The sequence below is a fragment of the Hoplias malabaricus genome, chromosome 7 (genome assembly GCF_029633855.1).
Source record: "Hoplias malabaricus isolate fHopMal1 chromosome 7, fHopMal1.hap1, whole genome shotgun sequence".
NCBI lineage: Eukaryota > Metazoa > Chordata > Actinopteri > Characiformes > Erythrinidae > Hoplias > Hoplias malabaricus.
The window spans coordinates 3,186,157-3,210,930 of NC_089806.1; the positions used below are offsets into that span (position 1 = coordinate 3,186,157).

At 42.3% G+C, this 24,774-nt stretch overlaps 27 non-coding genes across 27 annotated transcripts; 14 read left to right on the top strand and 13 right to left on the bottom strand.

Annotated features, from left to right (window-relative positions):
- Nucleotides 1–266: 266 nt before the first annotated feature.
- On the bottom strand, nt 267–359 carry trnai-uau (transfer RNA isoleucine (anticodon UAU)). Its single transcript is given in 2 exon segments — nt 267–302; nt 322–359. It is a non-coding gene; the product is annotated as a tRNA-Ile (tRNA).
- A 566-nt stretch (nt 360–925) lies between these two features.
- Nucleotides 926–1,007, top strand: trnas-cga (transfer RNA serine (anticodon CGA)). The gene has a single exon. It is a non-coding gene; the product is annotated as a tRNA-Ser (tRNA).
- Nucleotides 1,008–2,022: 1,015 nt separating this feature from the next.
- Nucleotides 2,023–2,115, bottom strand: trnai-uau (transfer RNA isoleucine (anticodon UAU)). Its single transcript is given in 2 exon segments — nt 2,023–2,058; nt 2,078–2,115. It is a non-coding gene; the product is annotated as a tRNA-Ile (tRNA).
- A 566-nt stretch (nt 2,116–2,681) lies between these two features.
- trnas-cga (transfer RNA serine (anticodon CGA)) lies at nt 2,682–2,763 on the top strand. The gene has a single exon. It is a non-coding gene; the product is annotated as a tRNA-Ser (tRNA).
- A 1,669-nt stretch (nt 2,764–4,432) lies between these two features.
- trnas-cga (transfer RNA serine (anticodon CGA)) lies at nt 4,433–4,514 on the top strand. Its single transcript has one exon. It is a non-coding gene; the product is annotated as a tRNA-Ser (tRNA).
- Nucleotides 4,515–5,529: 1,015 nt separating this feature from the next.
- Nucleotides 5,530–5,622, bottom strand: trnai-uau (transfer RNA isoleucine (anticodon UAU)). The gene is given in 2 exon segments: nt 5,530–5,565; nt 5,585–5,622. It is a non-coding gene; the product is annotated as a tRNA-Ile (tRNA).
- Nucleotides 5,623–6,188: 566 nt separating this feature from the next.
- On the top strand, nt 6,189–6,270 carry trnas-cga (transfer RNA serine (anticodon CGA)). The gene has a single exon. It is a non-coding gene; the product is annotated as a tRNA-Ser (tRNA).
- Nucleotides 6,271–7,285: 1,015 nt separating this feature from the next.
- trnai-uau (transfer RNA isoleucine (anticodon UAU)) lies at nt 7,286–7,378 on the bottom strand. The gene is given in 2 exon segments: nt 7,286–7,321; nt 7,341–7,378. It is a non-coding gene; the product is annotated as a tRNA-Ile (tRNA).
- Nucleotides 7,379–7,944: 566 nt separating this feature from the next.
- Nucleotides 7,945–8,026, top strand: trnas-cga (transfer RNA serine (anticodon CGA)). The gene has a single exon. It is a non-coding gene; the product is annotated as a tRNA-Ser (tRNA).
- A 1,015-nt stretch (nt 8,027–9,041) lies between these two features.
- Nucleotides 9,042–9,134, bottom strand: trnai-uau (transfer RNA isoleucine (anticodon UAU)). Its single transcript is given in 2 exon segments — nt 9,042–9,077; nt 9,097–9,134. It is a non-coding gene; the product is annotated as a tRNA-Ile (tRNA).
- Nucleotides 9,135–9,700: 566 nt separating this feature from the next.
- Nucleotides 9,701–9,782, top strand: trnas-cga (transfer RNA serine (anticodon CGA)). Its single transcript has one exon. It is a non-coding gene; the product is annotated as a tRNA-Ser (tRNA).
- Nucleotides 9,783–10,798: 1,016 nt separating this feature from the next.
- Nucleotides 10,799–10,891, bottom strand: trnai-uau (transfer RNA isoleucine (anticodon UAU)). The gene is given in 2 exon segments: nt 10,799–10,834; nt 10,854–10,891. It is a non-coding gene; the product is annotated as a tRNA-Ile (tRNA).
- Nucleotides 10,892–11,457: 566 nt separating this feature from the next.
- On the top strand, nt 11,458–11,539 carry trnas-cga (transfer RNA serine (anticodon CGA)). The gene has a single exon. It is a non-coding gene; the product is annotated as a tRNA-Ser (tRNA).
- A 1,015-nt stretch (nt 11,540–12,554) lies between these two features.
- On the bottom strand, nt 12,555–12,647 carry trnai-uau (transfer RNA isoleucine (anticodon UAU)). Its single transcript is given in 2 exon segments — nt 12,555–12,590; nt 12,610–12,647. It is a non-coding gene; the product is annotated as a tRNA-Ile (tRNA).
- Nucleotides 12,648–13,213: 566 nt separating this feature from the next.
- trnas-cga (transfer RNA serine (anticodon CGA)) lies at nt 13,214–13,295 on the top strand. The gene has a single exon. It is a non-coding gene; the product is annotated as a tRNA-Ser (tRNA).
- Nucleotides 13,296–14,310: 1,015 nt separating this feature from the next.
- Nucleotides 14,311–14,403, bottom strand: trnai-uau (transfer RNA isoleucine (anticodon UAU)). Its single transcript is given in 2 exon segments — nt 14,311–14,346; nt 14,366–14,403. It is a non-coding gene; the product is annotated as a tRNA-Ile (tRNA).
- A 566-nt stretch (nt 14,404–14,969) lies between these two features.
- On the top strand, nt 14,970–15,051 carry trnas-cga (transfer RNA serine (anticodon CGA)). Its single transcript has one exon. It is a non-coding gene; the product is annotated as a tRNA-Ser (tRNA).
- A 1,015-nt stretch (nt 15,052–16,066) lies between these two features.
- Nucleotides 16,067–16,159, bottom strand: trnai-uau (transfer RNA isoleucine (anticodon UAU)). Its single transcript is given in 2 exon segments — nt 16,067–16,102; nt 16,122–16,159. It is a non-coding gene; the product is annotated as a tRNA-Ile (tRNA).
- A 566-nt stretch (nt 16,160–16,725) lies between these two features.
- trnas-cga (transfer RNA serine (anticodon CGA)) lies at nt 16,726–16,807 on the top strand. The gene has a single exon. It is a non-coding gene; the product is annotated as a tRNA-Ser (tRNA).
- Nucleotides 16,808–17,822: 1,015 nt separating this feature from the next.
- Nucleotides 17,823–17,915, bottom strand: trnai-uau (transfer RNA isoleucine (anticodon UAU)). The gene is given in 2 exon segments: nt 17,823–17,858; nt 17,878–17,915. It is a non-coding gene; the product is annotated as a tRNA-Ile (tRNA).
- A 566-nt stretch (nt 17,916–18,481) lies between these two features.
- trnas-cga (transfer RNA serine (anticodon CGA)) lies at nt 18,482–18,563 on the top strand. The gene has a single exon. It is a non-coding gene; the product is annotated as a tRNA-Ser (tRNA).
- Nucleotides 18,564–19,578: 1,015 nt separating this feature from the next.
- trnai-uau (transfer RNA isoleucine (anticodon UAU)) lies at nt 19,579–19,671 on the bottom strand. Its single transcript is given in 2 exon segments — nt 19,579–19,614; nt 19,634–19,671. It is a non-coding gene; the product is annotated as a tRNA-Ile (tRNA).
- A 566-nt stretch (nt 19,672–20,237) lies between these two features.
- Nucleotides 20,238–20,319, top strand: trnas-cga (transfer RNA serine (anticodon CGA)). The gene has a single exon. It is a non-coding gene; the product is annotated as a tRNA-Ser (tRNA).
- Nucleotides 20,320–21,334: 1,015 nt separating this feature from the next.
- On the bottom strand, nt 21,335–21,427 carry trnai-uau (transfer RNA isoleucine (anticodon UAU)). Its single transcript is given in 2 exon segments — nt 21,335–21,370; nt 21,390–21,427. It is a non-coding gene; the product is annotated as a tRNA-Ile (tRNA).
- Nucleotides 21,428–21,993: 566 nt separating this feature from the next.
- On the top strand, nt 21,994–22,075 carry trnas-cga (transfer RNA serine (anticodon CGA)). Its single transcript has one exon. It is a non-coding gene; the product is annotated as a tRNA-Ser (tRNA).
- A 1,015-nt stretch (nt 22,076–23,090) lies between these two features.
- trnai-uau (transfer RNA isoleucine (anticodon UAU)) lies at nt 23,091–23,183 on the bottom strand. Its single transcript is given in 2 exon segments — nt 23,091–23,126; nt 23,146–23,183. It is a non-coding gene; the product is annotated as a tRNA-Ile (tRNA).
- Nucleotides 23,184–23,749: 566 nt separating this feature from the next.
- Nucleotides 23,750–23,831, top strand: trnas-cga (transfer RNA serine (anticodon CGA)). Its single transcript has one exon. It is a non-coding gene; the product is annotated as a tRNA-Ser (tRNA).
- The last annotated feature ends 943 nt before the right edge of the window (nt 23,832–24,774 follow it).

Sequence of the window (24,774 nt, forward strand, 5' to 3'; positions counted from 1 at the left end):
ATTTACCCTTTATGTCAGTTCTTTGTGTTTTATGACCTAACGCTGCAGTATAGAATACTAAGGGAGCTAATACTCAACAGGTCACAAATCAGCTCTATTTACCTTTTGAACCGGAATCTCCTCTCAGTCCGTATGAACCTCTAGTACATCATATCAGCAGTTTAACCCTTAACGCTTCTCATTTCAGCTCACATTGGGGGTGAGCCACACTTTGCAAAACCTCAGTTGGTCACTGAATGACATGTGTCATAAAATAGCCAAAGGTTTGCTCCAGGTGAGGCTCGAACTCACAACCTCGGCATGGCTTCACCTGTACTGCTGTATAAGTACCGCGCGCTAACCGATTGCGCCACTGGAGCTTTTGTAAAGGTGTGAAGCTATGACTTTAAACCACTTTGAATCTTCAATAAACTTGGGACTGGGTAAGCTAATGACAGCGAATGAAACTGTGTGGTTTCCAGCCTGCATCTCTGCCAATATGTCTCTTATTCCTCTTCCAAATATCTGAACTTAACACATGGAGATCTTGTCCCAAAATAATGAAGCGCATCACGTGGGTGTACTCACAAACCATCATACAGGAGATAAAGTCATTTTTGATATTAACTTTTGAAACATTCACCTATAAAACAGTGCTCTTCAGACTCTCTCCTGGTAGAGATTTCATGACGATGTTAACAGATAATTGAATAAAGATTTTGTATAAAATGTTACTCTTAATATTGAAGCTCCAGGCAAGTTGCAATCTCACCGCTTCGACTGATATTCCTGATGTTTTAGGCTGTTAGGGTATGGGTGTGGGTTTGATCTCCATTTCTGGCCGGATTGTCAACTGTCTCTTGTGGTATGCCCTGGTGATCATAGTTGAAAAGTTGTAGCTGAGATGTGCTATTTCAAACTCTTGGGTTCAACCTTAAGACTTGTTGTAGTCGTGGCCGAGTGGTTAAGGCGATGGACTCGAAATCCATTGGGTTCTTCCCGCGCAGGTTCGAATCCTGCCGACTACGAATACGTTCTGTGGTATCATGGCATTAGCTGGAATGTCAGGTGGTATTGTCCTCATCTTCTAGATGGTTTTCCAAAGTTTTCTTCCATCATCAGACGTCCCCCCATCACGCCTTCCGTTTGCTCAATGATAACTATCTCTCTCTCATTCATCCAACGTACCCTTCCATCAACCATTCTTCCCTGTCTCTCCCTTTCGTCAATCAACCCAAACATTTCCCTCCATCTCTGTTTCAGATGCCTCTCTTGCCGTGTCTCTTGCTCTACCTCAGGCTGATCCACACTTTCCTCTGAGGTTTGTGACTGCCCTTCTCATACTGCATCTGCCTGCTTCATTTGACCCTCCCTCATGCTTATACCAGCTACCCTTGCTAATTCCACCGACTGCCTTTAATATGCCGATTCGTTACCTGGATTCATGTCATGTTTTCTGGTCTACTGTCATCATAGTTATATTTCTGCACAAGTCTTACTTTGGCTGCTGTTTAGACCAAATCTTCATGTCCCTCATTCTTCTTTGAATCAGTCCCCAAATGACTCTCCTCCTGATGGAGATTATGGGGTGAAAACTTGACTCAAGCTCAGTAATCACCAGTCACATCTGATAATTTAATGTACTGCTTACAGACTCCTTGTACAGGATACTACTCAATAACAGTTTATTCCAAAGTCTAAGCAAATGTGCCCCTAAGCTCCATAGGATTTATTAAATGTTTATAGTTTACAGAACATACAGTCATAAAATTATTCCATTTACCCTTTATGTCAGTTCTTTGTGTTTTATGACCTAACGCTGCAGTATAGAATACTAAGGGAGCTAATACTCAACAGGTCACAAATCAGCTCTATTTACCTTTTGAACCGGAATCTCCTCTCAGTCCGTATGAACCTCTAGTACATCATATCAGCAGTTTAACCCTTAATGCTTCTCATTTCAGCTCACATTGGGGGTGAGCCACACTTTGCAAAACCTCAGTTGGTCACTGAATGACATGTGTCATAAAATAGCCAAAGGTTTGCTCCAGGTGAGGCTCGAACTCACAACCTCGGCATGGCTTCACCTGTACTGCTGTATAAGTACCGCGCGCTAACCGATTGCGCCACTGGAGCTGTTGTAAAGGTGTGAAGCTATGACTTTAAACCACTTTGAATCTTCAATAAACTTGGGACTGGGTAAGCTAATGACAGCGAATGAAACTGTGTGGTTTCCAGCCTGCATCTCTGCCAATATGTCTCTTATTCCTCTTCCAAATATCTGAACTTAACACATGGAGATCTTGTCCCAAATTAATGAAGCGCATCACGTGGGTGTACTCACAAACCATCATACAGGAGATAAAGTCATTTTTGATATTAACTTTTGAAACATTCACCTATAAAACAGTGCTCTTCAGACTCTCTCCTGGTAGAGATTTCATGACGATGTTAACAGATAATTGAATAAAGATTTTGTATAAAATGTTACTCTTAATATTGAAGCTCCAGGCAAGTTGCAATCTCACCGCTTCGACTGATATTCCTGATGTTTTAGGCTGTTAGGGTATGGGTGTGGGTTTGATCTCCATTTCTGGCCGGATTGTCAACTGTCTCTTGTGGTATGCCCTGGTGATCATAGTTGAAAAGTTGTAGCTGAGATGTGCTATTTCAAACTCTTGGGTTCAACCTTAAGACTTGTTGTAGTCGTGGCCGAGTGGTTAAGGCGATGGATTCGAAATCCATTGGGTTCTTCCCGCGTAGGTTCGAATCCTGCCAACTGCGAATACGTTCTGTGGTATCATGTCATTAGCTGAAATGTCTGGTGGTATTGACCTCATCTTCTAGATGGTTTTCCAAAGTTTTCTTCCATCATCAGACGTCCCCCATCACGCCTTCCGTTTGCTCAATGATAACTATCTCTCTCTCATTCATCCAACGTACCCTTCCATCAACCATTCTTCCCTGTCTCTCCCTTTCGTCAATCAACCCAAACATTTCCCTCCATCTCTGTTTCAGATGCCTCTCTTGCCGTGTCTCTTGCTCTACCTCAGGCTGATCCACACGTTCCTCTGAGGTTTGTGACTGCCCTTCTCATACTGCATCTTCCTGCTTCATTTGACCCTCCCTCATGCTTATACCAGCTACCCTTGCTAATTCCACCGACTGCCTTTAGTATGCCGATTCGTTACCTGGATTCATGTCATGTTTTCTGGTCTACTGTCATCATAGTTATATTTCTGCACAAGTCTTACTTTGGCTGCTGTTTAGACCAAATCTTCATGTCCCTCATTCTTCTTTGAATCAGTCCCCAAATGACTCTCCTCCTGATGGAGATTATGGGGTGAAAACTTGACTCAAGCTCAGTAATCACCAGTCACATCTGATAATTTAATGTACTGCTTACAGACTCCTTGTACAGGATACTACTCAATAACAGTTTATTCCAAAGTCTAAGCAAATGTGCCCCTAAGCTCCATAGGATTTATTAAATGTTTATAGTTTACAGAACATACAGTCCTAAAATTATTCCATTTACCCTTTATGTCAGTTCTTTGTGTTTTATGACCTAACGCTGCAGTATAGAATACTAAGGGAGCTAATACTCAACAGGTCACAAATCAGCTCTATTTACCTTTTGAACCGGAATCTCCTCTCAGTCCGTATGAACCTCTAGTACATCATATCAGCAGTTTAACCCTTAACGCTTCTCATTTCAGCTCACATTGGGGGTGAGCCACACTTTGCAAAACCTCAGTTGGTCACTGAATGACATGTGTCATAAAATAGCCAAAGGTTTGCTCCAGGTGAGGCTCGAACTCACAACCTCGGCATGGCTTCACCTGTACTGCTGTATACCGCGCGCTAACCGATTGCGCCACTGGAGCTGTTGTAAAGGTGTGAAGCTATGACTTTAAACCACTTTGAATCTTCAATAAACTTGGGACTGGGTAAGCTAATGACAGCGAATGAAACTGTGTGGTTTCCAGCCTGCATCTCTGCCAATATGTCTCTTATTCCTCTTCCAAATATCTGAACTTAACACATGGAGATCTTGTCCCAAAATAATGAAGCGCATCACGTGGGTGTACTCACAAACCATCATACAGGAGATAAAGTCATTTTTGATATTAACTTTTGAAACATTCACCTATAAAACAGTGCTCTTCAGACTCTCTCCTGGTAGAGATTTCATGACGATGTTAACAGATAATTGAATAAAGATTTTGTATAAAATGTTACTCTTAATATTGAAGCTCCAGGCAAGTTGCAATCTCACCGCTTCGACTGATATTCCTGATGTTTTAGGCTGTTAGGGTATGGGTGTGGGTTTGATCTCCATTTCTGGCCGGATTGTCAACTGTCTCTTGTGGTATGCCCTGGTGATCATAGTTGAAAAGTTGTAGCTGAGATGTGCTATTTCAAACTCTTGGGTTCAACCTTAAGACTTGTTGTAGTCGTGGCCGAGTGGTTAAGGCGATGGACTCGAAATCCATTGGGTTCTTCCCGCGCAGGTTCGAATCCTGCCGACTGCGAATACGTTCTGTGGTATCATGTCATTAGCTGAAATGTCTGGTGGTATTGACCTCATCTTCTAGATGGTTTTCCAAAGTTTTCTTCCATCATCAGACGTCCCCCCATCACGCCTTCCGTTTGCTCAATGATAACTATCTCTCTCTCATTCATCCAACGTACCCTTCCATCAACCATTCTTCCCTGTCTCTCCCTTTCGTCAATCAACCCAAACATTTCCCTCCATCTCTGTTTCAGATGCCTCTCTTGCCGTGTCTCTTGCTCTACCTCAGGCTGATCCACACTTTCCTCTGAGGTTTGTGACTGCCCTTCTCATACTGCATCTTCCTGCTTCATTTGACCCTCCCTCATGCTTATACCAGCTACCCTTGCTAATTCCACCGACTGCCTTTAGTATGCCGATTCGTTACCTGGATTCATGTCATGTTTTCTGGTCTACTGTCATCATAGTTATATTTCTGCACAAGTCTTACTTTGGCTGCTGTTTAGACCAAATCTTCATGTCCCTCATTCTTCTTTGAATCAGTCCCCAAATGAATCTCCTCCTGATGGAGATTATGGGGTGAAAACTTGACTCAAGCTCAGTAATCACCAGTCACATCTGATAATTTAATGTACTGCTTACAGACTCCTTGTACAGGATACTACTCAATAACAGTTTATTCCAAAGTCTAAGCAAATGTGCCCCTAAGCTCCATAGGATTTATTAAATGTTTATAGTTTACAGAACATACAGTCATAAAATTATTCCATTTACCCTTTATGTCAGTTCTTTGTGTTTTATGACCTAACGCTGCAGTATAGAATACTAAGGGAGCTAATACTCAACAGGTCACAAATCAGCTCTATTTACCTTTTGAACCGGAATCTCCTCTCAGTCCGTATGAACCTCTAGTACATCATATCAGCAGTTTAACCCTTAACGCTTCTCATTTCAGCTCACATTGGGGGTGAGCCACACTTTGCAAAACCTCAGTTGGTCACTGAATGACATGTGTCATAAAATAGCCAAAGGTTTGCTCCAGGTGAGGCTCGAACTCACAACCTCGGCATGGCTTCACCTGTACTGCTGTATAAGTACCGCGCGCTAACCGATTGCTCCACTGGAGCTGTTGTAAAGGTGTGAAGCTATGACTTTAAACCACTTTGAATCTTCAATAAACTTGGGACTGGGTAAGCTAATGACAGCGAATGAAACTGTGTGGTTTCCAGCCTGCATCTCTGCCAATATGTCTCTTATTCCTCTTCCAAATATCTGAACTTAACACATGGAGATCTTGTCCCAAAATAATGAAGCGCATCACGTGGGTGTACTCACAAACCATCATACAGGAGATAAAGTCATTTTTGATATTAACTTTTGAAACATTCACCTATAAAACAGTGCTCTTCAGACTCTCTCCTGGTAGAGATTTCATGACGATGTTAACAGATAATTGAATAAAGATTTTGTATAAAATGTTACTCTTAATATTGAAGCTCCAGGCAAGTTGCAATCTCACCGCTTCGACTGATATTCCTGATGTTTTAGGCTGTTAGGGTATGGGTGTGGGTTTGATCTCCATTTCTGGCCGGATTGTCAACTGTCTCTTGTGGTATGCCCTGGTGATCATAGTTGAAAAGTTGTAGCTGAGATGTGCTATTTCAAACTCTTGGGTTCAACCTTAAGACTTCTTGTAGTCGTGGCCGAGTGGTTAAGGCGATGGACTCGAAATCCATTGGGTTCTTCCCGCGCAGGTTCGAATCCTGCCGACTACGAATACGTTCTGTGGTATCATGGCATTAGCTGGAATGTCAGGTGGTATTGTCCTCATCTTCTAGATGTTTTTCCAAAGTTTTCTTCCATCATCAGACGTCCCCCCATCACGCCTTCCGTTTGCTCAATGATAACTATCTCTCTCTCATTCATCCAACGTACCCTTCCATCAACCATTCTTCCCTGTCTCTCCCTTTCGTCAATCAACCCAAACATTTCCCTCCATCTCTGTTTCAGATGCCTCTCTTGCCGTGTCTCTTGCTCTACCTCAGGCTGATCCACACTTTCCTCTGAGGTTTGTGACTGCCCTTCTCATACTGCATCTTCCTGCTTCATTTGACCCTCCCTCATGCTTATACCAGCTACCCTTGCTAATTCCACCGACTGCCTTTAATATGCCGATTCGTTACCTGGATTCATGTCATGTTTTCTGGTCTACTGTCATCATAGTTATATTTCTGCACAAGTCTTACTTTGGCTGCTGTTTAGACCAAATCTTCATGTCCCTCATTCTTCTTTGAATCAGTCCCCAAATGACTCTCCTCCTGATGGAGATTATGGGGTGAAAACTTGACTCAAGCTCAGTAATCACCAGTCACATCTGATAATTTAATGTACTGCTTACAGACTCCTTGTACAGGATACTACTCAATAACAGTTTATTCCAAAGTCTAAGCAAATGTGCCCCTAAGCTCCATAGGATTTATTAAATGTTTATAGTTTACAGAACATACAGTCATAAAATTATTCCATTTACCCTTTATGTCAGTTCTTTGTGTTTTATGACCTAACGCTGCAGTATAGAATACTAAGAGAGCTAATACTCAACAGGTCACAAATCAGCTCTATTTACCTTTTGAACCGGAATCTCCTCTCAGTCCGTATGAACCTCTAGTACATCATATCAGCAGTTTAACCCTTAACGCTTCTCATTTCAGCTCACATTGGGGGTGAGCCACAATTTGCAAAACCTCAGTTGGTCACTGAATGACATGTGTCATAAAATAGCCAAAGGTTTGCTCCAGGTGAGGCTCGAACTCACAACCTCGGCATGGCTTCACCTGTACTGCTGTATAAGTACCGCGCGCTAACCGATTGCGCCACTGGAGCTGTTGTAAAGGTGTGAAGCTATGACTTTAAACCACTTTGAATCTTCAATAAACTTGGGACTGGGTAAGCTAATGACAGCGAATGAAACTGTGTGGTTTCCAGCCTGCATCTCTGCCAATATGTCTCTTATTCCTCTTCCAAATATCTGAACTTAACACATGGAGATCTTGTCCCAAAATAATGAAGCGCATCACGTGGGTGTACTCACAAACCATCATACAGGAGATAAAGTCATTTTTGATATTAACTTTTGAAACATTCACCTATAAAACAGTGCTCTTCAGACTCTCTCCTGGTAGAGATTTCATGACGATGTTAACAGATAATTGAATAAAGATTTTGTATAAAATGTTACTCTTAATATTGAAGCTCCAGGCAAGTTGCAATCTCACCGCTTCGACTGATATTCCTGATGTTTTAGGCTGTTAGGGTATGGGTGTGGGTTTGATCTCCATTTCTGGCCGGATTGTCAACTGTCTCTTGTGGTATGCCCTGGTGATCATAGTTGAAAAGTTGTAGCTGAGATGTGCTATTTCAAACTCTTGGGTTCAACCTTAAGACTTGTTGTAGTCGTGGCCGAGTGGTTAAGGCGATGGATTCGAAATCCATTGGGTTCTTCCCGCGCAGTTTCGAATCCTGCCGACTACGAATACGTTCTGTGGTATCATGGCATTAGCTGGAATGTCAGGTGGTATTGTCCTCATCTTCTAGATGGTTTTCCAAAGTTTTCTTCCATCATCAGACGTCCCCCCATCACGCCTTCCGTTTGCTCAATGATAACTATCTCTCTCTCATTCATCCAACGTACCCTTCCATCAACCATTCTTCCCTGTCTCTCCCTTTCGTCAATCAACCCAAACATTTCCCTCCATCTCTGTTTCAGATGCCTCTCTTGCCGTGTCTCTTGCTCTACCTCAGGCTGATCCACACTTTCCTCTGAGGTTTTTGACTGCCCTTCTCATACTGCATCTTCCTGCTTCATTTGACCCTCCCTCATGCTTATACCAGCTACCCTTGCTAATTCCACCGACTGCCTTTAATATGCCGATTCGTTACCTGGATTCATGTCATGATTTCTGGTCTACTGTCATCATAGTTATATTTCTGCACAAGTCTTACTTTGGCTGCTGTTTAGACCAAATCTTCATGTCCCTCATTCTTCTTTGAATCAGTCCCCAAATGACTCTCCTCCTGATGGAGATTATGGGGTGAAAACTTGACTCAAGCTCAGTAATCACCAGTCACATCTGATAATTTAATGTACTGCTTACAGACTCCTTGTACAGGATACTACTCAATAACAGTTTATTCCAAAGTCTAAGCAAATGTGCCCCTAAGCTCCATAGGATTTATTAAATGTTTATAGTTTACAGAACATACAGTCATAAAATTATTCCATTTACCCTTTATGTCAGTTCTTTGTGTTTTATGACCTAACGCTGCAGTATAGAATACTAAGGGAGCTAATACTCAACAGGTCACAAATCAGCTCTATTTACCTTTTGAACCGGAATCTCCTCTCAGTCCGTATGAACCTCTAGTACATCATATCAGCAGTTTAACCCTTAACGCTTCTCATTTCAGCTCACATTGGGGGTGAGCCACACTTTGCAAAACCTCAGTTGGTCACTGAATGACATGTGTCATAAAATAGCCAAAGGTTTGCTCCAGGTGAGGCTCGAACTCACAACCTCGGCATGGCTTCACCTGTACTGCTGTATAAGTACCGCGCGCTAACCGATTGCGCCACTGGAGCTGTTGTAAAGGTGTGAAGCTATGACTTTAAACCACTTTGAATCTTCAATAAACTTGGGACTGGGTAAGCTAATGACAGCGAATGAAACTGTGTGGTTTCCAGCCTGCATCTCTGCCAATATGTCTCTTATTCCTCTTCCAAATATCTGAACTTAACACATGGAGATCTTGTCCCAAAATAATGAAGCGCATCACGTGGGTGTACTCACAAACCATCATACAGGAGATAAAGTCATTTTTGATATTAACTTTTGAAACATTCACCTATAAAACAGTGCTCTTCAGACTCTCTCCTGGTAGAGATTTCATGACGATGTTAACAGATAATTGAATAAAGATTTTGTATAAAATGTTACTCTTAATATTGAAGCTCCAGGCAAGTTGCAATCTCACCGCTTCGACTGATATTCCTGATGTTTTAGGCTGTTAGGGTATGGGTGTGGGTTTGATCTCCATTTCTGGCCGGATTGTCAACTGTCTCTTGTGGTATGCCCTGGTGATCATAGTTGAAAAGTTGTAGCTGAGATGTGCTATTTCAAACTCTTGGGTTCAACCTTAAAACTTGTTGTAGTCGTGGCCGAGTGGTTAAGGCGATGGACTCGAAATCCATTGGGTTCTTCCCGCGCAGTTTCGAATCCTGCCGACTACGAATACGTTCTGTGGTATCATGGCATTAGCTGGAATGTCAGGTGGTATTGTCCTCATCTTCTAGATGGTTTTCCAAAGTTTTCTTCCATCATCAGACGTCCCCCCATCACGCCTTCCGTTTGCTCAATGATAACTATCTCTCTCTCATTCATCCAACGTACCCTTCCATCAACCATTCTTCCCTGTCTCTCCCTTTCGTCAATCAACCCAAACATTTCCCTCCATCTCTGTTTCAGATGCCTCTCTTGCCGTGTCTCTTGCTCTACCTCAGGCTGATCCACACGTTCCTCTGAGGTTTGTGACTGCCCTTCTCATACTGCATCTTCCTGCTTCATTTGACCCTCCCTCATGCTTATACCAGCTACCCTTGCTAATTCCACCGACTGCCTTTAGTATGCCGATTCGTTACCTGGATTCATGTCATGTTTTCTGGTCTACTGTCATCATAGTTATATTTCTGCACAAGTCTTACTTTGGCTGCTGTTTAGACCAAATCTTCATGTCCCTCATTCTTCTTTTGAATCAGTCCCCAAATGACTCTCCTCCTGATGGAGATTATGGGGTGAAAACTTGACTCAAGCTCAGTAATCACCAGTCACATCTGATAATTTAATGTACTGCTTACAGACTCCTTGTACAGGATACTACTCAATAACAGTTTATTCCAAAGTCTAAGCAAATGTGCCCCTAAGCTACATAGGATTTATTAAATGTTTATAGTTTACAGAACATACAGTCATAAAATTATTCCATTTACCCTTTATGTCAGTTCTTTGTGTTTTATGACCTAACGCTGCAGTATAGAATACTAAGGGAGCTAATACTCAACAGGTCACAAATCAGCTCTATTTACCTTTTGAACCGGAATCTCCTCTCAGTCCGTATGAACCTCTAGTACATCATATCAGCAGTTTAACCCTTAACGCTTCTCATTTCAGCTCACATTGGGGGTGAGCCACACTTTGCAAAACCTCAGTTGGTCACTGAATGACATGTGTCATAAAATAGCCAAAGGTTTGCTCCAGGTGAGGCTCGAACTCACAACCTCGGCATGGCTTCACCTGTACTGCTGTATAAGTACCGCGCGCTAACCGATTGCGCCACTGGAGCTGTTGTAAAGGTGTGAAGCTATGACTTTAAACCACTTTGAATCTTCAATAAACTTGGGACTGGGTAAGCTAATGACAGCGAATGAAACTGTGTGGTTTCCAGCCTGCATCTCTGCCAATATGTCTCTTATTCCTCTTCCAAATATCTGAACTTAACACATGGAGATCTTGTCCCAAAATAATGAAGCGCATCACGTGGGTGTACTCACAAACCATCATACAGGAGATAAAGTCATTTTTGATATTAACTTTTGAAACATTCACCTATAAAACAGTGCTCTTCAGACTCTCTCCTGGTAGAGATTTCATGACGATGTTAACAGATAATTGAATAAAGATTTTGTATAAAATGTTACTCTTAATATTGAAGCTCCAGGCAAGTTGCAATCTCACCGCTTCGACTGATATTCCTGATGTTTTAGGCTGTTAGGGTATGGGTGTGGGTTTGATCTCCATTTCTGGCCGGATTGTCAACTGTCTCTTGTGGTATGCCCTGGTGATCATAGTTGAAAAGTTGTAGCTGAGATGTGCTATTTCAAACTCTTGGGTTCAACCTTAAGACTTGTTGTAGTCGTGGCCGAGTGGTTAAGGCGATGGACTCGAAATCCATTGGGTTCTTCCCGCGCAGGTTCGAATCCTGCCGACTACGAATACGTTCTGTGGTATCATGGCATTAGCTGGAATGTCAGGTGGTATTGTCCTCATCTTCTAGATGGTTTTCCAAAGTTTTCTTCCATCATCAGACGTCCCCCCATCACGCCTTCCGTTTGCTCAATGATAACTATCTCTCTCTCATTCATCCAACGTTCCCTTCCATCAACCATTCTTCCCTGTCTCTCCCTTTCGTCAATCAACCCAAACATTTCCCTCCATCTCTGTTTCAGATGCCTCTCTTGCCGTGTCTCTTGCTCTACCTCAGGCTGATCCACACTTTCCTCTGAGGTTTGTGACTGCCCTTCTCATACTGTATCTGCCTGCTTCATTTGACCCTCCCTCATGCTTATACCAGCTACCCTTGCTAATTCCACCGACTGCCTTTAATATGCCGATTCGTTACCTGGATTCATGTCATGTTTTCTGGTCTACTGTCATCATAGTTATATTTCTGCACAAGTCTTACTTTGGCTGCTGTTTAGACCAAATCTTCATGTCCCTCATTCTTCTTTGAATCAGTCCCCAAATGACTCTCCTCCTGATGGAGATTATGGGGTGAAAACTTGACTCAAGCTCAGTAATCACCAGTCACATCTGATAATTTAATGTACTGCTTACAGACTCCTTGTACAGGATACTACTCAATAACAGTTTATTCCAAAGTCTAAGCAAATGTGCCCCTAAGCTCCATAGGATTTATTAAATGTTTATAGTTTACAGAACATACAGTCATAAAATTATTCCATTTACCCTTTATGTCAGTTCTTTGTGTTTTATGACCTAACGCTGCAGTATAGAATACTAAGGGAGCTAATACTCAACAGGTCACAAATCAGCTCTATTTACCTTTTGAACCGGAATCTCCTCTCAGTCCGTATGAACCTCTAGTACATCATATCAGCAGTTTAACCCTTAACGCTTCTCATTTCAGCTCACATTGGGGGTGAGCCACACTTTGCAAAACCTCAGTCGGTCACTGAATGACATGTGTCATAAAATAGCCAAAGGTTTGCTCCAGGTGAGGCTCGAACTCACAACCTCGGCATGGCTTCACCTGTACTACTGTATAAGTACCGCGCGATAACCGATTGCGCCACTGGAGCTGTTGTAAAAGTGTGAAGCTATGACTTTAAACCACTTTGAATCTTCAATAAACTTGGGACTGGGTAAGCTAATGACAGCGAATGAAACTGTGTGGTTTCCAGCCTGCATCTCTGCCAATATGTCTCTTATTCCTCTTCCAAATATCTGAACTTAACACATGGAGATCTTGTCCCAAAATAATGAAGCGCATCACGTGGGTGTACTCACAAACCATCATACAGGAGATAAAGTCATTTTTGATATTAACTTTTGAAACATTCACCTATAAAACAGTGCTCTTCAGACTCTCTCCTGGTAGAGATTTCATGACGATGTTAACAGATAATTGAATAAAGATTTTGTATAAAATGTTATTCTTAATATTGAAGCTCCAGGCAAGTTGCAATCTCACCGCTTCGACTGATATTCCTGATGTTTTAGGCTGTTAGGGTATGGGTGTGGGTTTGATCTCCATTTCTGGCCGGATTGTCAACTGTCTCTTGTGGTATGCCCTGGTGATCATAGTTGAAAAGTTGTAGCTGAGATGTGCTATTTCAAACTCTTGGGTTCAACCTTAAGACTTGTTGTAGTCGTGGCCGAGTGGTTAAGGCGATGGACTCGAAATCCATTGGGTTCTTCCCGCGCAGGTTCGAATCCTGCCGACTGCGAATACGTTCTGTGGTATCATGGCATTAGCTGGAATGTCAGGTGGTATTGTCCTCATCTTCTAGATGGTTTTCCAAAGTTTTCTTCCATCATCAGACGTCCCCCCATCACACCTTCCGTTTGCTCAATGATAACTATCTCTCTCTCATTCATCCAACGTACCCTTCCATCAACCATTCTTCCCTGTCTCTCCCTTTCGTCAATCAACCCAAACATTTCCCTCCATCTCTGTTTCAGATGCCTCTCTTGCCGTGTCTCTTGCTCTACCTCAGGCTGATCCACACTTTCCTCTGAGGTTTGTGACTGCCCTTCTCATACTGCATCTGCCTGCTTCATTTGACCCTCCCTCATGCTTATACCAGCTACCCTTGCTAATTCCACCGACTGCCTTTAATATGCCGATTCGTTACCTGGATTCATGTCATGTTTTCTGGTCTACTGTCATCATAGTTATATTTCTGCACAAGTCTTACTTTGGCTGCTGTTTAGACCAAATCTTCATGTCCCTCATTCTTCTTTGAATCAGTCCCCAAATGACTCTCCTCCTGATGGAGATTATGGGGTGAAAACTTGACTCAAGCTCAGTAATCACCAGTCACATCTGATAATTTAATGTACTGCTTACAGACTCCTTGTACAGGATACTACTCAATAACAGTTTATTCCAAAGTCTAAGCAAATGTGCCCCTAAGCTCCATAGGATTTATTAAATGTTTATAGTTTACAGAACATACAGTCATAAAATTATTCCATTTACCCTTTATGTCAGTTCTTTGTGTTTTATGACCTAACGCTGCAGTATAGAATACTAAGGGAGCTAATACTCAACAGGTCACAAATCAGCTCTATTTACCTTTTGAACCGGAATCTCCTCTCAGTCCGTATGAACCTCTAGTACATCATATCAGCAGTTTAACCCTTAACGCTTCTCATTTCAGCTCACATTGGGGGTGAGCCACACTTTGCAAAACCTCAGTTGGTCACTGAATGACATGTGTCATAAAATAGCCAAAGGTTTGCTCCAGGTGAGGCTCGAACTCACAACCTCAGCATGGCTTCACCTGTACTGCTGTATAAGTACCGCGCGCTAACCGATTGCGCCACTGGAGCTGTTGTAAAGGTGTGAAGCTATGACTTTAAACCACTTTGAATCTTCAATAAACTTGGGACTGGGTAAGCTAATGACAGCGAATGAAACTGTGTGGTTTCCAGCCTGCATCTCTGCCAATATGTCTCTTATTCCTCTTCCAAATATCTGAACTTAACACATGGAGATCTTGTCCCAATATAATGAAGCGCATCACGTGGGTGTACTCACAAACCATCATACAGGAGATAAAGTCATTTTTGATATTAACTTTTGAAACATTCACCTATAAAACAGTGCTCTTCAGACTCTCTCCTGGTAGAGATTTCATGACGATGTTAACAGATAATTGAATAAAGATTTTGTATAAAATGTTACTCTTAATATTGAAGCTCCAGGCAAGTTGCAATCTCACCGCTTCGACTGATATTCCTGATGTTTTAGGCTGTTAGGGTATGGGTGTGGGTTTGATCTCCATTTCTGGCCGGATTGTCAACTGTCTCTTGTGGTATGCCCTGGTGATCATAGTTGAAAAGTTGTAGCTGAGATGTGCTATTTCAAACTCTTGGGTTCAACCTTAAAACTTGTTGTAGTCGTGGCCGAGTGGTTAAGGCGATGGACTCGAAATCCATTGGGTTCTTCCCGCGCAGTTTCGAATCCTGCCGACTACGAATACGTTCTGTGGTATCATGGCATTAGCTGGAATGTCAGGTGGTATTGTCCTCATCTTCTAGATGGTTTTCCAAAGTTTTCTTCCATCATCAGACGTCCCCCCATCACGCCTTCCGTTTGCTCAATGATAACTATCTCTCTCTCATTCATCCAACGTACCCTTCCATCAACCATTCTTCCCTGTCTCTCCCTTTCGTCAATCAACCCAAACATTTCCCTCCATCTCTGTTTCAGATGCCTCTCTTGCCGTGTCTCTTGCTCTACCTCAGGCTGATCCACACTTTCCTCTGAGGTTTGTGACTGCCCTTCTCATACTGCATCTTCCTGCTTCATTTGACCCTCCCTCATGCTTATACCAGCTACCCTTGCTAATTCCACCGACTGCCTTTAATATGCCGATTCGTTACCTGGATTCATGTCATGTTTTCTGGTCTACTGTCATCATAGTTATATTTCTGCACAAGTCTTACTTTGGCAGCTGTTTAGACCAAATCTTCATGTCCCTCATTCTTCTTTGAATCAGTCCCCAAATGACTCTCCTCCTGATGGAGATTATGGGGTGAAAACTTGACTCAAGCTCAGTAATCACCAGTCACATCTGATAATTTAATGTACTGCTTACAGACTCCTTGTACAGGATACTACTCAATAACAGTTTATTCCAAAGTCTAAGCAAATGTGCCCCTAAGCTCCATAGGATTTATTAAATGTTTATAGTTTACAGAACATACAGTCATAAAATTATTCCATTTACCCTTTATGTCAGTTCTTTGTGTTTTATGACCTAACGCTGCAGTATAGAATACTAAGGGAGCTAATACTCAACAGGTCACAAATCAGCTCTATTTACCTTTTGAACCGGAATCTCCTCTCAGTCCGTATGAACCTCTAGTACATCATATCAGCAGTTTAACCCTTAACGCTTCTCATTTCAGCTCACATTGGGGGTGAGCCACACTTTGCAAAACCTCAGTTGGTCACTGAATGACATGTGTCATAAAATAGCCAAAGGTTTGCTCCAGGTGAGGCTCGAACTCACAACCTCGGCATGGCTTCACCTGTACTGCTGTATAAGTACCGCGCGCTAACCGATTGCGCCACTGGAGCTGTTGTAAAGGTGTGAAGCTATGACTTTAAACCACTTTGAATCTTCAATAAACTTGGGACTGGGTAAGCTAATGACAGCGAATGAAACTGTGTGGTTTCCAGCCTGCATCTCTGCCAATATGTCTCTTATTCCTCTTCCAAATATCTGAACTTAACACATGGAGATCTTGTCCCAAAATAATGAAGCGCATCACGTGGGTGTACTCACAAACCATCATACAGGAGATAAAGTCATTTTTGATATTAACTTTTGAAACATTCACCTATAAAACAGTGCTCTTCAGACTCTCTCCTGGTAGAGATTTCATGACGATGTTAACAGATAATTGAATAAAGATTTTGTATAAAATGTTACTCTTAATATTGAAGTTCCAGGCAAGTTGCAATCTCAACGCTTCGACTGATATTCCTGATGTTTTAGGTTGTTAGGGTATGGGTGTGGGTTTGATCTCCATTTCTGGCCGGATTGTCAACTGTCTCTTGTGGTATGCCCTGGTGATCATAGTTGAAAAGTTGTAGCTGAGATGTGCTATTTCAAACTCTTGGGTTCAACCTTAAGACTTGTTGTAGTCGTGGCCGAGTGGTTAAGGCGATGGACTCGAAATCCATTGGGTTCTTCCCGCGCAGGTTCGAATCCTGCCGACTACGAATACGTTCTGTGGTATCATGGCATTAGCTGGAATGTCAGGTGGTATTGTCCTCATCTTCTAGATGGTTTTCCAAAGTTTTCTTCCATCATCAGACGTCCCCCCATCACGCCTTCCGTTTGCTCAATGATAACTATCTCTCTCTCATTCATCCAACGTTCCCTTCCATCAACCATTCTTCCCTGTCTCTCCCTTTCGTCAATCAACCCAAACATTTCCCTCCATCTCTGTTTCAGATGCCTCTCTTGCCGTGTCTCTTGCTCTACCTCAGGCTGATCCACACTTTCCTCTGAGGTTTGTGACTGCCCTTCTCATACTGTATCTGCCTGCTTCATTTGACCCTCCCTCATGCTTATACCAGCTACCCTTGCTAATTCCACCGACTGCCTTTAATATGCCGATTCGTTACCTGGATTCATGTCATGTTTTCTGGTCTACTGTCATCATAGTTATATTTCTGCACAAGTCTTACTTTGGCTGCTGTTTAGACCAAATCTTCATGTCCCTCATTCTTCTTTGAATCAGTCCCCAAATGACTCTCCTCCTGATGGAGATTATGGGGTGAAAACTTGACTCAAGCTCAGTAATCACCAGTCACATCTGATAATTTAATGTACTGCTTACAGACTCCTTGTACAGGATACTACTCAATAACAGTTTATTCCAAAGTCTAAGCAAATGTGCCCCTAAGCTCCATAGGATTTATTAAATGTTTATAGTTTACAGAACATACAGTCATAAAATTATTCCATTTACCCTTTATGTCAGTTCTTTGTGTTTTATGACCTAACGCTGCAGTATAGAATACTAAGGGAGCTAATACTCAACAGGTCACAAATCAGCTCTATTTACCTTTTGAACCGGAATCTCCTCTCAGTCCGTATGAACCTCTAGTACATCATATCAGCAGTTTAACCCTTAACGCTTCTCATTTCAGCTCACATTGGGGGTGAGCCACACTTTGCAAAACCTCAGTCGGTCACTGAATGACATGTGTCATAAAATAGCCAAAGGTTTGCTCCAGGTGAGGCTCGAACTCACAACCTCGGCATGGCTTCACCTGTACTGCTGTATAAGTACCGCGCGCTAACCGATTGCGCCACTGGAGCTGTTGTAAAGGTGTGAAGCTATGACTTTAAACCACTTTGAATCTTCAATAAACTTGGGACTGGGTAAGCTAATGACAGCGAATGAAACTGTGTGGTTTCCAGCCTGCATCTCTGCCAATATGTCTCTTATTCCTCTTCCAAATATCTGAACTTAACACATGGAGATCTTGTCCCAAAATAATGAAGCGCATCACGTGGGTGTACTCACAAACCATCATACAGGAGATAAAGTCATTTTTGATATTAACTTTTGAAACATTCACCTATAAAACAGTGCTCTTCAGACTCTCTCCTGGTAGAGATTTCATGACGATGTTAACAGATAATTGAATAAAGATTTTGTATAAAATGTTACTCTTAATATTGAAGCTCCAGGCAAGTTGCAATCTCACCGCTTCGACTGATATTCCTGATGTTTTAGGCTGTTAGGGTATGGGTGTGGGTTTGATCTCCATTTCTGGCCGGATTGTCAACTGTCTCTTGTGGTATGCCCTGGTGATCATAGTTGAAAAGTTGTAGCTGAGATGTGCTATTTCAAACTCTTGGGTTCAACCTTAAGACTTGTTGTAGTCGTGGCCGAGTGGTTAAGGCGATGGACTCGAAATCCATTGGGTTCTTCCCGCGCAGGTTCGAATCCTGCCGACTACGAATACGTTCTGTGGTATCATGGCATTAGCTGGAATGTCAGGTGGTATTGTCCTCATCTTCTAGATGGTTTTCCAAAGTTTTCTTCCATCATCAGACGTCCCCCCATCACGCCTTCCGTTTGCTCAATGATAACTATCTCTCTCTCATTCATCCAACGTTCCCTTCCATCAACCATTCTTCCCTGTCTCTCCCTTTCGTCAATCAACCCAAACATTTCCCTCCATCTCTGTTTCAGATGCCTCTCTTGCCGTGTCTCTTGCTCTACCTCAGGCTGATCCACACTTTCCTCTGAGGTTTGTGACTGCCCTTCTCATACTGTATCTGCCTGCTTCATTTGACCCTCCCTCATGCTTATACCAGCTACCCTTGCTAATTCCACCGACTGCCTTTAATATGCCGATTCGTTACCTGGATTCATGTCATGTTTTCTGGTCTACTGTCATCATAGTTATATTTCTGCACAAGTCTTACTTTGGCTGCTGTTTAGACCAAATCTTCATGTCCCTCATTCTTCTTTGAATCAGTCCCCAAATGACTCTCCTCCTGATGGAGATTATGGGGTGAAAACTTGACTCAAGCTCAGTAATCACCAGTCACATCTGATAATTTAATGTACTGCTTACAGACTCCTTGTACAGGATACTACTCAATAACAGTTTATTCCAAAGTCTAAGCAAATGTGCCCCTAAGCTCCATAGGATTTATTAAATGTTTATAGTTTACAGAACATACAGTCATAAAATTATTCCATTTACCCTTTATGTCAGTTCTTTGTGTTTTATGACCTAACGCTGCAGTATAGAATACTAAGGGAGCTAATACTCAACAGGTCACAAATCAGCTCTATTTACCTTTTGAACCGGAATCTCCTCTCAGTCCGTATGAACCTCTAGTACATCATATCAGCAGTTTAACCCTTAACGCTTCTCATTTCAGCTCACATTGGGGGTGAGCCACACTTTGCAAAACCTCAGTCGGTCACTGAATGACATGTGTCATAAAATAGCCAAAGGTTTGCTCCAGGTGAGGCTCGAACTCACAACCTCGGCATGGCTTCACCTGTACTACTGTATAAGTACCGCGCGATAACCGATTGCGCCACTGGAGCTGTTGTAAAAGTGTGAAGCTATGACTTTAAACCACTTTGAATCTTCAATAAACTTGGGACTGGGTAAGCTAATGACAGCGAATGAAACTGTGTGGTTTCCAGCCTGCATCTCTGCCAATATGTCTCTTATTCCTCTTCCAAATATCTGAACTTAACACATGGAGATCTTGTCCCAAAATAATGAAGCGCATCACGTGGGTGTACTCACAAACCATCATACAGGAGATAAAGTCATTTTTGATATTAACTTTTGAAACATTCACCTATAAAACAGTGCTCTTCAGACTCTCTCCTGGTAGAGATTTCATGACGATGTTAACAGATAATTGAATAAAGATTTTGTATAAAATGTTATTCTTAATATTGAAGCTCCAGGCAAGTTGCAATCTCACCGCTTCGACTGATATTCCTGATGTTTTAGGCTGTTAGGGTATGGGTGTGGGTTTGATCTCCATTTCTGGCCGGATTGTCAACTGTCTCTTGTGGTATGCCCTGGTGATCATAGTTGAAAAGTTGTAGCTGAGATGTGCTATTTCAAACTCTTGGGTTCAACCTTAAGACTTGTTGTAGTCGTGGCCGAGTGGTTAAGGCGATGGACTCGAAATCCATTGGGTTCTTCCCGCGCAGGTTCGAATCCTGCCGACTGCGAATACGTTCTGTGGTATCATGGCATTAGCTGGAATGTCAGGTGGTATTGTCCTCATCTTCTAGATGGTTTTCCAAAGTTTTCTTCCATCATCAGACGTCCCCCCATCACACCTTCCGTTTGCTCAATGATAAATATCTCTCTCTCATTCATCCAACGTACCCTTCCATCAACCATTCTTCCCTGTCTCTCCCTTTCGTCAATCAACCCAAACATTTCCCTCCATCTCTGTTTCAGATGCCTCTCTTGCCGTGTCTCTTGCTCTACCTCAGGCTGATCCACACTTTCCTCTGAGGTTTGTGACTGCCCTTCTCATACTGCATCTGCCTGCTTCATTTGACCCTCCCTCATGCTTATACCAGCTACCCTTGCTAATTCCACCGACTGCCTTTAATATGCCGATTCGTTACCTGGATTCATGTCATGTTTTCTGGTCTACTGTCATCATAGTTATATTTCTGCACAAGTCTTACTTTGGCTGCTGTTTAGACCAAATCTTCATGTCCCTCATTCTTCTTTGAATCAGTCCCCAAATGACTCTCCTCCTGATGGAGATTATGGGGTGAAAACTTGACTCAAGCTCAGTAATCACCAGTCACATCTGATAATTTAATGTACTGCTTACAGACTCCTTGTACAGGATACTACTCAATAACAGTTTATTCCAAAGTCTAAGCAAATGTGCCCCTAAGCTCCATAGGATTTATTAAATGTTTATAGTTTACAGAACATACAGTCATAAAATTATTCCATTTACCCTTTATGTCAGTTCTTTGTGTTTTATGACCTAACGCTGCAGTATAGAATACTAAGGGAGCTAATACTCAACAGGTCACAAATCAGCTCTATTTACCTTTTGAACCGGAATCTCCTCTCAGTCCGTATGAACCTCTAGTACATCATATCAGCAGTTTAACCCTTAACGCTTCTCATTTCAGCTCACATTGGGGGTGAGCCACACTTTGCAAAACCTCAGTTGGTCACTGAATGACATGTGTCATAAAATAGCCAAAGGTTTGCTCCAGGTGAGGCTCGAACTCACAACCTCGGCATGGCTTCACCTGTACTGCTGTATAAGTACCGCGCGCTAACCGATTGCGCCACTGGAGCTGTTGTAAAGGTGTGAAGCTATGACTTTAAACCACTTTGAATCTTCAATAAACTTGGGACTGGGTAAGCTAATGACAGCGAATGAAACTGTGTGGTTTCCAGCCTGCATCTCTGCCAATATGTCTCTTATTCCTCTTCCAAATATCTGAACTTAACACATGGAGATCTTGTCCCAAAATAATGAAGCGCATCACGTGGGTGTACTCACAAACCATCATACAGGAGATAAAGTCATTTTTGATATTAACTTTTGAAACATTCACCTATAAAACAGTGCTCTTCAGACTCTCTCCTGGTAGAGATTTCATGACGATGTTAACAGATAATTGAATAAAGATTTTGTATAAAATGTTACTCTTAATATTGAAGCTCCAGGCAAGTTGCAATCTCACCGCTTCGACTGATATTCCTGATGTTTTAGGCTGTTAGGGTATGGGTGTGGGTTTGATCTCCATTTCTGGCCGGATTGTCAACTGTCTCTTGTGGTATGCCCTGGTGATCATAGTTGAAAAGTTGTAGCTGAGATGTGCTATTTCAAACTCTTGGGTTCAACCTTAAGACTTGTTGTAGTCGTGGCCGAGTGGTTAAGGCGATGGACTCGAAATCCATTGGGTTCTTCCCGCGCAGGTTCGAATCCTGCCGACTACGAATACGTTCTGTGGTATCATGGCATTAGCTGGAATATCAGGTGGTATTGTCCTCATCTTCTAGATGGTTTTCCAAAGTTTTCTTCCATCATCAGACGTCCCCCCATCACGCCTTCCGTTTGCTCAATGATAACTATCTCTCTCTCATTCATCCAACGTACCCTTCCATCAACCATTCTTCCCTGTCTCTCCCTTTCGTCAATCAACCCAAACATTTCCCTCCATCTCTGTTTCAGATGCCTCTCTTGCCGTGTCTCTTGCTCTACCTCAGGCTGATCCACACTTTCCTCTGAGGTTTGTGACTGCCCTTCTCATACTGCATCTGCCTGCTTCATTTGACCCTCCCTCATGCTTATACCAGCTACCCTTGCTAATTCCACCGACTGCCTTTAATATGCCGATTCGTTACCTGGATTCATGTCATGTTTTCTGGTCTACTGTCATCATAGTTATATTTCTGCACAAGTCTTACTTTGGCTGCTGTTTAGACCAAATCTTCATGTCCCTCATTCTTCTTTGAATCAGTCCCCAAATGACTCTCCTCCTGATGGAGATTATGGGGTGAAAACTTGACTCAAGCTCAGTAATCACCAGTCACATCTGATAATTTAATGTACTGCTTACAGACTCCTTGTACAGGATACTACTCAATAACAGTTTATTCCAAAGTCTAAGCAAATGTGCCCCTAAGCTCCATAGGATTTATTAAATGTTTATAGTTTACAGAACATACAGTCATAAAATTATTCCATTTACCCTTTATGTCAGTTCTTTGTGTTTTATGACCTAACGCTGCAGTATAGAATACTAAGGGAGCTAATACTCAACAGGTCACAAATCAGCTCTATTTACCTTTTGAACCGGAATCTCCTCTCAGTCCGTATGAACCTCTAGTACATCATATCAGCAGTTTAACCCTTAACGCTTCTCATTTCAGCTCACATTGGGGGTGAGCCACACTTTGCAAAACCTCAGTCGGTCACTGAATGACATGTGTCATAAAATAGCCAAAGGTTTGCTCCAGGTGAGGCTCGAACTCACAACCTCGGCATGGCTTCACCTGTACTACTGTATAAGTACCGCGCGATAACCGATTGCGCCACTGGAGCTGTTGTAAAAGTGTGAAGCTATGACTTTAAACCACTTTGAATCTTCAATAAACTTGGGACTGGGTAAGCTAATGACAGCGAATGAAACTGTGTGGTTTCCAGCCTGCATCTCTGCCAATATGTCTCTTATTCCTCTTCCAAATATCTGAACTTAACACATGGAGATCTTGTCCCAAAATAATGAAGCGCATCACGTGGGTGTACTCACAAACCATCATACAGGAGATAAAGTCATTTTTGATATTAACTTTTGAAACATTCACCTATAAAACAGTGCTCTTCAGACTCTCTCCTGGTAGAGATTTCATGACGATGTTAACAGATAATTGAATAAAGATTTTGTATAAAATGTTATTCTTAATATTGAAGCTCCAGGCAAGTTGCAATCTCACCGCTTCGACTGATATTCCTGATGTTTTAGGCTGTTAGGGTATGGGTGTGGGTTTGATCTCCATTTCTGGCCGGATTGTCAACTGTCTCTTGTGGTATGCCCTGGTGATCATAGTTGAAAAGTTGTAGCTGAGATGTGCTATTTCAAACTCTTGGGTTCAACCTTAAGACTTGTTGTAGTCGTGGCCGAGTGGTTAAGGCGATGGACTCGAAATCCATTGGGTTCTTCCCGCGCAGGTTCGAATCCTGCCGACTGCGAATACGTTCTGTGGTATCATGGCATTAGCTGGAATGTCAGGTGGTATTGTCCTCATCTTCTAGATGGTTTTCCAAAGTTTTCTTCCATCATCAGACGTCCCCCCATCACACCTTCCGTTTGCTCAATGATAACTATCTCTCTCTCATTCATCCAACGTACCCTTCCATCAACCATTCTTCCCTGTCTCTCCCTTTCGTCAATCAACCCAAACATTTCCCTCCATCTCTGTTTCAGATGCCTCTCTTGCCGTGTCTCTTGCTCTACCTCAGGCTGATCCACACTTTCCTCTGAGGTTTGTGACTGCCCTTCTCATACTGCATCTGCCTGCTTCATTTGACCCTCCCTCATGCTTATACCAGCTACCCTTGCTAATTCCACCGACTGCCTTTAATATGCCGATTCGTTACCTGGATTCATGTCATGTTTTCTGGTCTACTGTCATCATAGTTATATTTCTGCACAAGTCTTACTTTGGCTGCTGTTTAGACCAAATCTTCATGTCCCTCATTCTTCTTTGAATCAGTCCCCAAATGACTCTCCTCCTGATGGAGATTATGGGGTGAAAACTTGACTCAAGCTCAGTAATCACCAGTCACATCTGATAATTTAATGTACTGCTTACAGACTCCTTGTACAGGATACTACTCAATAACAGTTTATTCCAAAGTCTAAGCAAATGTGCCCCTAAGCTCCATAGGATTTATTAAATGTTTATAGTTTACAGAACATACAGTCATAAAATTATTCCATTTACCCTTTATGTCAGTTCTTTGTGTTTTATGACCTAACGCTGCAGTATAGAATACTAAGGGAGCTAATACTCAACAGGTCACAAATCAGCTCTATTTACCTTTTGAACCGGAATCTCCTCTCAGTCCGTATGAACCTCTAGTACATCATATCAGCAGTTTAACCCTTAACGCTTCTCATTTCAGCTCACAT